Genomic DNA, 9,300 nt, shown 5'->3' with positions numbered 1-9,300 from the left:
CAGGCACAGAAATGGAAATTTATCCAAGAGCAAGAATTAAGAGGCTCCTGATACAGAATAATTAGAGCCTTGGGGAGGTACAGGTTGAGAATTCAAAAATGTGTGTGAGTTTACATGGTTTCCAAACAGATGTAAAGTTAAGGGTTCTTCTATGAGTATGCCTTCTAAGATAGTGGAAACTTAGTATTTCCTGCCTGTAATTGCCTGCAATGCATTTTATCACTGCCTTACCACCACCATTCATTTTCCTTTTTTATACAGCTCTGAGGGGAAACAGCAGTTTCTCTGGAGTACAGAAACAATTCATCCAGAGAATACAGGGTATGATAGTACCTTATAGAAAGACTGAAATTATCACAGCTCTCATCACCTTCCAGTATAGGGGGCAAAAAAAAAAGTACCTTTCCGGAGGTCAGAACAAATGCCACGTGCATTTCAAAAACTCCATTTTAAAGTTCTGTTCTGAAAAAAAGGGTTAACAGAGCAATATTTCTATTCTGTTTCTGGCACTTTCATTATGCCATCAGTTATTACGGTGACATCTTCTAATAGGAATTTCATCATGTATTCAAACTGGTGAGCAGAGTCATTCAGCAGCCACAACAAATTTAGCTCAACAGGCTTTATTTCAAGAACTACAATGGTGTCAAGTGGTCAGTCCTTCATTTTTAATTTCTGGTTATATGAGATGCAAATGCATGATCTCTCATGCTAACTGCCAGCCATGGCAAACAGTTACAATTACATTCTAACATATCCTTAACTATGGGCAAACAACATTATCAAGCTGGGGATGGGGCAGTTTGAATCACAAAGAAAGGACTTATTTTATTATGGAAATTTTTAATTTATTTTCCTCTTCATTTACCACAGTCATGTCTTCCTAATCAGAAAAATAAATACCACAGTCTGTACCTTGATCCAAAGTAGAGAAGTCCAATAATTGCTAGATTTATTTTTCCCCCCTTTTTATCTACACCTGCAAGTTTGAAAAGACCAAGTCATCTGTTACACAACCAGCTCTGTGTACCTAGGTCTTAAATGCTGCTTAATAGTGAAACACAATGTTCTCCTCCTATACACAAAATGCAGTGGCACCTGGCACACAGATATCTGTGCTCTCTGTCCAGCACAAGGGTGCCAGTGGTCCCTGCACACACTGGACACCATCTCATGATAGTCAATGTAATTGAGGCCCAACACTCTCTGGAGTTCTGTGGATCTGCCTCCCTATTTGGATCAGCGAATGCTGGAACGTCACCAGTAACTGGCCCAATGAAATTAGTGAACATAATGGCACTTCCTTAAGGCTTTGAGGACACAACTGGGTCACTGGCAATTCTCAACAGTGTAAAAACATAGTTATTCATTCAGTCCTTTAGCCAACAGCCTCTGTTCCAACGGACCTTATCAGTGATGCCAAATACTTTCTTTTATTTTAAGCTCCTTTAACTATTGACTGGTTTATTTTTATTTGTTGCTACCAAACAACTTCTGACACATCATATCTTTGAAGTCCAGTCTACTGTTTATACAGAAAAAGTGAAGCTGACTCTCCTTCCTCTACTTAATTGGAAAAACACCCAAACATTATAAATGAAGCTCCTACTTCAAATGCTGATAGGAAGCAATGCTGAAATTTGCTGTAAAAGAGTTGAAAACACGCAAGCTTAACATCTGCTTTCTGAGCTGGCCAGGTCAGTAAAATCTTTAATCATGATACATGTGCTAAGAAAATTAAGGTACAAGAGATTCAATGTGAGAACAACAAAAATTCATTTAAACTCATGAATAATCATGAATGCTATCTGGAATTTTATTATTAGTTCTGTGTTGCACATCCATATTTTTAGGTGGAAGTGTATCCTGCCCTACAGCAAGCCCTGTCTAAAGTCCTGACGAGCTGTAAACCCTTGTTTCTATTGCCAGCATGCCAAGCTATTGACCCATAGCACCTTAGGGTTGTTCTGATTTGGACACAATAACTTGAGGAACATGCTCACTTCAAATGCCAGATCAATTTTGTTGTTTGCACATGGGAAGTTCTTCTGTGACATGAATTGGAATGATTGTAAAATCTATTGATGTTTGTAAAATCTAATGGAATGCAAAGGAAAATATCCCTTGATTTCATATTGGGATACTGTAAAAGGCAAGAATGGTTAATCCTCACCAGCCCTATCAATGTCACATATATGCAGTCTTATTTACATTAAATGCCATAGCAGAGTTTACTTAAATTAGAAGGTTACACATGACTAGATAAAATTAAAGGAGTCACTTCGTGAATTTTTAATTTCCTCTGTAGTGATTTAATTCCGAAGTAATTTGAAAGAATCCTCTCAAAATGTAATATCAAATTACAACAGAACCTGCTTATCTCTACCTAAGTTATCTTTCATTGACCAGTCTTCAGATTCCAGGCTCTTTTTTCAGTGTTCTAGTGAACTCTAAAATGATTACTGAACAACATCTAACTCTTCATTCCTTCCAGACTGCACAATACAACTCTTTACAGCAGAGATGTGTTTAGTGTTGGTCTCCTCCCCATATTACACAAAAGATAAGCATTATTGTTTGGGAGTCAGCCACCCCACATTTGTTCACCCACAATGTATCTTCAACAAATGTCTAAATGAAGAAACAGACATTTTTTCTCATTTGCACTACCCCAGCCTGGATAAGGTCCTCCCATCTCACCCTCAGGCCACTGCCAGGACCTTGAAGAAGTGCTGTGCAACACTGCTAATTCATGCAACATCAATACAAAACTCAATCCCAACTTTATACTAGATAAATTAAAAGTGATGGAAAGAATTTCAGTAAGTTGCCCAGGGGAAGCAGAATATTTATTTCAACAGTGCTCCAATTTCCAAATCGTCCTAACTAAGCCGGTTGTCAACACAGCAAGATTACACTGCTGGTTCATTGCTGTTCTAGCAGATGGTGAGGACCTGTAAAAGCTGAATGCGCTGCCACTTTGCTGTTCTAACAAATTAAAACTGAAGTCTTGAAAAGTAAATTTGTTCAACAGCAATAACAAATGTGAAGTTTAGACCCTTCATAACTATATACACAGGTACATATATAAGTTTGTGAGCACTTATCCCATCTTTTGAGAAACTCAGAGCTGTGAAATAGTTTTTCTGTGAAGATTTTGGATTTTGTTTTTAAACAAAATATAACCAGTCACAGTTCATTTATCATTTCAATATAAAGTCACTGTAACTGCAAATGTCTTCAAGTTTTGGCAGGGCACTCTAAAGCTCCAGAAAAGGCTTCCAACAAAAACATAAAATGGATTGTGAACAGCTAATTAAGTGTGATAGCCAGCCTTGTGAAAGAGAGAGAGCTATCTTTGGATGTGCTACATCATTATAGCTCTCTCTGGAATAATTTTCTTAAGAATAAGAGAAGATTTCACTCCCTGTCCCAAATCTCCAAAACATCAAAAGACAACAATTCTAAATGACATAAGTCACACTTCATCTCTTACTCTCTTAAAATCATAACCAGGTTATCTACCGCCATTATTAGAGAAATTGTTGCTCTATGGCTGGAACCATTGCAATATTCTCACTGACTGACACTAGCTAAGGATGATTTCTGACCAATTCATAGACCACAGCTATTTTTTTTTACAATTACTGCATCTCTTACAATGTCTATACATCATACCTGAAATTTTTTGTTGTCAGTGTGGACACTTCTGGTGAAACAAACAATTATTATCCACATTTTACAGATGAAGCAGAAGGATGATGAGTCTGGTTTGGGGTTTGAGGCATTTTTGTTTTGGTTTGTTTTGAGCTTTTTTAATGTGATTGGTTGGTTTGGCGTTTGGTGGGGGGGGTTGGTGGATTTTTGTTTGTTCTTTTAAAAGGCATTTGAATGCCTTCCGGCTCCACAAAACAATAGCAAGCACTTCATTAAACACTCCTGTTTTCACAAGCAAGTTTAAAATACTCTGAATCAAGGAAGATGTTCTTTAACTAAGATGCTTTTGGAAATAAACTTTATAACTCAGAGCACTAAGCAGATTCATACTTTCAAATATGGGTTCTGGGAGTATCAGAAAATCACTCCAGAAGTCACCAGCAGCACAGGGAAATGAACCATGGATTCAGCAGTCTGCACTCACTCCACTGAGACAGGCAGACTCTCATTGTCTAATCCCCCACCCACTTAATTTTCAGGGCCCTATTTATATGCTCTCCTCTCTTACCCAGTCCTGCTCCAAAACAACCCACTTCACCTTCACACATGTCCTTGTTAAACCTTTTACCAAATTACATATTAACATACTTCTTATCATATCTTTTCCTCATCATTTGTCTTTCTGTATCCCAAGAGTGCCATGGAACTTGCTCAGCATTCCTTTGTGTTTGTACAGCATCTAGAAAACATCTCACTGATCCACTCAGGGGTTTCTTTGGTTACTATGGAGATAGAAGTAACAGCAAAAAGATTTAGGATGAACAAGTCTAATAAGAAAAATACACACCTATAAAAATTACATCATACTGTCTAGACCCTTTGACCACATTGCAATAGACTGATTGAGGTTATGTTTCTTCATTGCCTTATTTAACAAGGAAGGAAATCAAGATATTCCTCCCTGATGCACCTGACAACACCCTATTGAATGTCCAAGCTGAAACTCTACTGAGGTAGAAAACGAGGATAGGAAAGAAGATTTAAGATTGCTTGTGTAGTGAGGGAGGTTTATCAAGGTTTAAAAATATCCAATTAGCACATTATAAACTGTTAACCTAGATGGATGCTACTATTTGGGCCTACTTTTAAAACCTGCATGGATTTGCCAGCCTTTCTGGCTTGTAAAGATCCATCCCTGTTAGATACATCACCCACCGGCACAAGAATTTCTTCAGCTGCTGTTCCCGCTCTGTTCTGCATTTCCTCCCTCTATTGCAGCTCCAAAACTTCTCTCTTACACTGCCTGGCAGAGTTAATCTCAGCTATTTAACTTTACAGAGCAATACTGCCCAAGGTAAGGGGGAAATATACAAAAAGTAATCACTAGAAACAAAAACAAAATTCAAAAAATTTCAAAAGTCAAAAAGAGCATGACTGCTATAGTAGCCATACATACATTTATTCACAAAATTATATATCTATTTTGTGCATACAGAAAATAGGCATACAGCTCACTGCCTCTACAAAATCAAGATGCCTACCTTGATAACTGCTATCAGCAGTTTATGTAAGTAAAATTTTTCCACACAGATGACAAAATTTCCTAAAATAAGGGTCTGTACTAGAAAATCAACGTTCAATAAGCCAAGCCAGCATGCCTGTGGCTGAGCCAGAATTCTGTGAAACCACGATTTAGGTCTGGGTGTAGAAATACCTACTGACAGCTGCACTTGCTGGTGGGTATGGTTTGATTTCACCATCTATTTCACAAACACCCACAAAAGGGTTTTTGCATATAAATATTCATAAGGTGCAAATTAGTGGTTTCACAGCTATTTTCCCTTTCTTTTCCTCCCACAGTCTGCTACAATAAAGCCTCATTTCACAGAATCACAGTTAAATGTAAGCAAGGTCTCTCCCTTGATCTACACTCAAGCGTATCACCCCTTGAGATTATTTAAAATACTGATTATTTAATTGTTTCTGATGCCTCTGAAGCAGGACATACATGTTGATACTGACTTTCAGCTAGTGAAAATAATTGGAACTCTCAAAATATTTTGAAAAAGGCTGAGAGATGATCCCAATGGCCAGTTCAAAACCTGAAAAGTTAACAAAGGTATCACACACAACAGGTCCTTCTTGAAATCACCTATCTCAATAGTATGAACTATAGACAGCATCCTAGTAGCAAATCACATTTGCTTTACAAAAAGAGAAGTGTAGCACGGAAATCATCAGTATGTTGTGTGGGAGGAAAACAACAGAGTTTCTAAGAAAAGAACAAAACAAAAAAACAACAACCAAAAAACCCCCAAAAAACCCAAAAAAACAAACCAAAAGAAAAAACCCCACACCAGAAACCCCTCTCCCTTTTAATCAAGTTACTTAAAACAAACTTCTATTAAGGTAATACAAAATATATAGGTCCAGTCCAGAGTCCTGACTCTCACAAAGCCTCTGTATTTGAAAACACTGATTCCTAGTCCCATGGTTTAGCTTCCTTAAAAGTTTATTTGATCTAAAGAGTAGAGCTCATTAACTTAACACTGAAGTCAGAAAACTCACACAGGATAGATCACATGGTGAGGAAATCCATCCTGATCCCGGGACTGAAGAAACATGACCTGCACCTACCACTGCTGCTGACACAGATCATTCTAAGGATGGACACATATGAAGACCATACACACAATATCCTCATCCTGAAGTCACTGCATTTTTTTTTTTTTTTAATAAATACTAGTAAGTTTTAGGAAAAAAACCCCAACTTTCTTTTTAACATGAAAAAGAGAGGTTTTAGTCCCAGACTCCTAAATTATTAGTATTTAAGTATTTAATCTGAACACTGAAGAGATGAATCCCTATCATTTGCTGATACACAGTAAACATATGCATGGTAGCTTATCTGCTTACAGCACTGCAGTATTTCTTACAAGGATGAAAAGAATTCTTAAGGAAAATTCCACTCTGCAGTCCCTCCTCAGCCATCAGACAACACTGGAAGGTCAGAACTACAGGGGGTGGAGGACAGCACTGAAGGAAGCTTTCCACTGACTGTCTCAACTGTGAGACATTCTAGAAGACTGTGGTATTTTGGTTTACATGCACTAGAAGAAATGCGGCAGAACATTTGCTTGTTTTACATTGTTTTCTTTTCTTCTCTTCCTCAACATTTGTTTTTTCCATCATCTGATGTCATTACATATATAAGAAAAGTTAAATATTTACAGCAGCTCAGGCATATATAGCAAATCCCTATAACAATTCCCCTGGGAAACCCATCTCTCTGATTCAGTTTTCAAGGAACCACAAGACAAGTATTTTTTCCTATAAATAAAGATGACACTACAGTTCCACATTGAAACTATTTTCCCCCAATTTCAAACCTGAATATACAAATTCCATTTGCTGTCCTGTTTTATTCCAATAAATGAAGCTTTACCAATGGATCTAAGCAGAAATGTCATCAGTGCTTGAGTGATTGTTGGATATTATTTTTTTGATATGAAATGAACACTGCATGAATTGGCAAATTAATCTGCAAATGACATTACTAGCTTGAATAGATTTAAGCTACTCCATGTCAAACTACAGCTTATTGTTATACAACTTTGATCACTGGCTAAATGTACAAAGTCTACAATGTACAAGGCATCAGAAATGATCTTTATAAAAATAAGATTAGAGAGTAATAAGAACAAGGTGGTTGCTGGAGATATTGTTGACATTTCATATTAAAGCCAGAAATTGTTATGAAATTGAGTTGAAACATGCTATAACAGGGAGAAAAAGGTGATCATCAATAAATTTCATTTATTGGAGCACTCCATTATTGACATTTTATAAAATTAGAAATCATGAAACTGCTGCTTTCCACAAGTTTGACAAGGAGTAAGATCATTTAATAGCATATTAAGAAAAGGGAACCAGCTAGAAGTTACAGTGAGTGAAGCATTTTCTCATTGAAGTTTTAAAATATTCTCTGTTAATTCTTCCCCTCTTCTCACAGAGATTTAGGAACATGATTCATGGACATGCATAACCATGTTCTTTCAGCCCCACTTGTTAGGGCAGTGCACAAGGCAGAGGGCACAGAAGGATGAATGCCCTGAATGGTATGAAGATGTGGGACTGAAGAGGTGAAAAGAGGCTTGGAAGGAACCATCTAGCACCCAGCTCTCTCTGCTGCTCTGTCTTCTCCAAACACCCTGACTGCAGGAGCTGACCATCACAGTTCAGAATTAAAATTGTAACCCTCTGTGAGATGCAATAGTCCAGCTTCCATAGTCAAATTTCTCTACTACTTTATTGCTTCCTAGCCAGTCAGACACAAAGCACAGCTCACTGCATTTTTGACCTGTTAGCTAAAGCACCAGTTAGGGTTCTAACTGCTCATTTATTAAATACATCTTATGCCTGTTTCTAACAGGCAGTAGGATATCCAAAAAAACATTGCTATCTACGCAAAAGAACTCACTATTCAAACACATATTCTGAATAGCTTCCCAGCCTCGATAATTTCCTCACTTGCAGCATTCTGTAGTTGAGACATTTCCAGTATCCAAATGTTGCCATTTCATCTTTCTTAATCTATTCCCAATAGAACCATCATAAGTTATAATAAGTAACTCTGAATGGCAGATTTCTGAGGCAAACACATGATTTATGATTTAGCTTTAAAAAGACCTCTTAGGTTTAACATTCAAACTCCTGTCAAACACACTTGTAAGTCAACACACGCTGATTGGGACTGCTGGAGCCTTATGTGAAAATGGCTGATAACTAACATGCCAAGGCATTCTTTTGTTTGGGAGCATTATTCATGCAGTTCTGAGGTAACTGGCTTGTGCCCACCCATATGATTTATGATTTAGCTTTAAAAAGACCTCTTAGGTTTAACATTCAAACTCCTGTCAAACACACTTGTAAGTCAACACACGCTGATTGGGACTGCTGGAGCCTTATGTGAAAATGGCTGATAACTAACATGCCAAGGCATTCTTTTGTTTGGGAGCATTATTCATGCAGTTCTGAGGTAACTGGCTTGTGCCCACCCATCAGCCTCATCACCAGCTGCTTTCCCAGAGAAAATTCCCAGCCACAAATAGGGGTATTTCATTTGAATCACACAGTTGCTCCACTGGACAAAACTGAATCAATATCCTCACAAGTAAAATTGACTTAGCAGCATTTACAGCATCATTACATATTTCATCTTTACATACATACCCTGATAGGCCACTGAATTCACACCTCCCCTCACCCCAGAAATATTTGAAGAAATGTTTCCTTCAATAAGCATTATATTTGGAGCTTTTTATTTCTCCTTTTGCATTATAAATAGGTTCATATATCACAATTAACTCTTTCATTCTTCTTGTACAGAATATATAGTCCTATCCAAGCTTACTCCCATAAGCTTTGCTTAGATGACTATATGACTACAGCATAAACTTCTGCATATTCTTTAACACACATATAGGACAAAAGTATGAATTAGAACTTTTTATATTATTTTAATGATATTCACTGATGATCACATACTGAAATGTGGCCCTATTTAAATAATTTATCAAAGAAAAAGATAACTTAGAAAAATTAATATTGACCTAAAAAGGCTAATTCACCACACTGCGTGTA

General features: G+C 37.2%; 1 long non-coding RNA gene across 2 annotated transcripts in view; it reads right to left on the bottom strand.

Moving 5' to 3' along the window:
- LOC108444770 overlaps positions 1 to 9,300 on the bottom strand; it is a 58,953-nt gene that overhangs the window by 24,451 nt on the left and 25,202 nt on the right. The gene's annotated exons all lie outside the window — the stretch shown is intronic.

The sequence above is a fragment of the Corvus brachyrhynchos genome, unplaced genomic scaffold (assembly GCF_000691975.1).
Source record: "Corvus brachyrhynchos isolate BGI_N302 unplaced genomic scaffold, ASM69197v1 scaffold262, whole genome shotgun sequence".
In the NCBI taxonomy this organism is placed as follows: Eukaryota; Metazoa; Chordata; class Aves; order Passeriformes; family Corvidae; genus Corvus; species Corvus brachyrhynchos.
The sequence above is the reverse complement of the archived record's forward strand: the minus strand, read 5'-3'. Positions and strand labels throughout refer to the sequence as shown.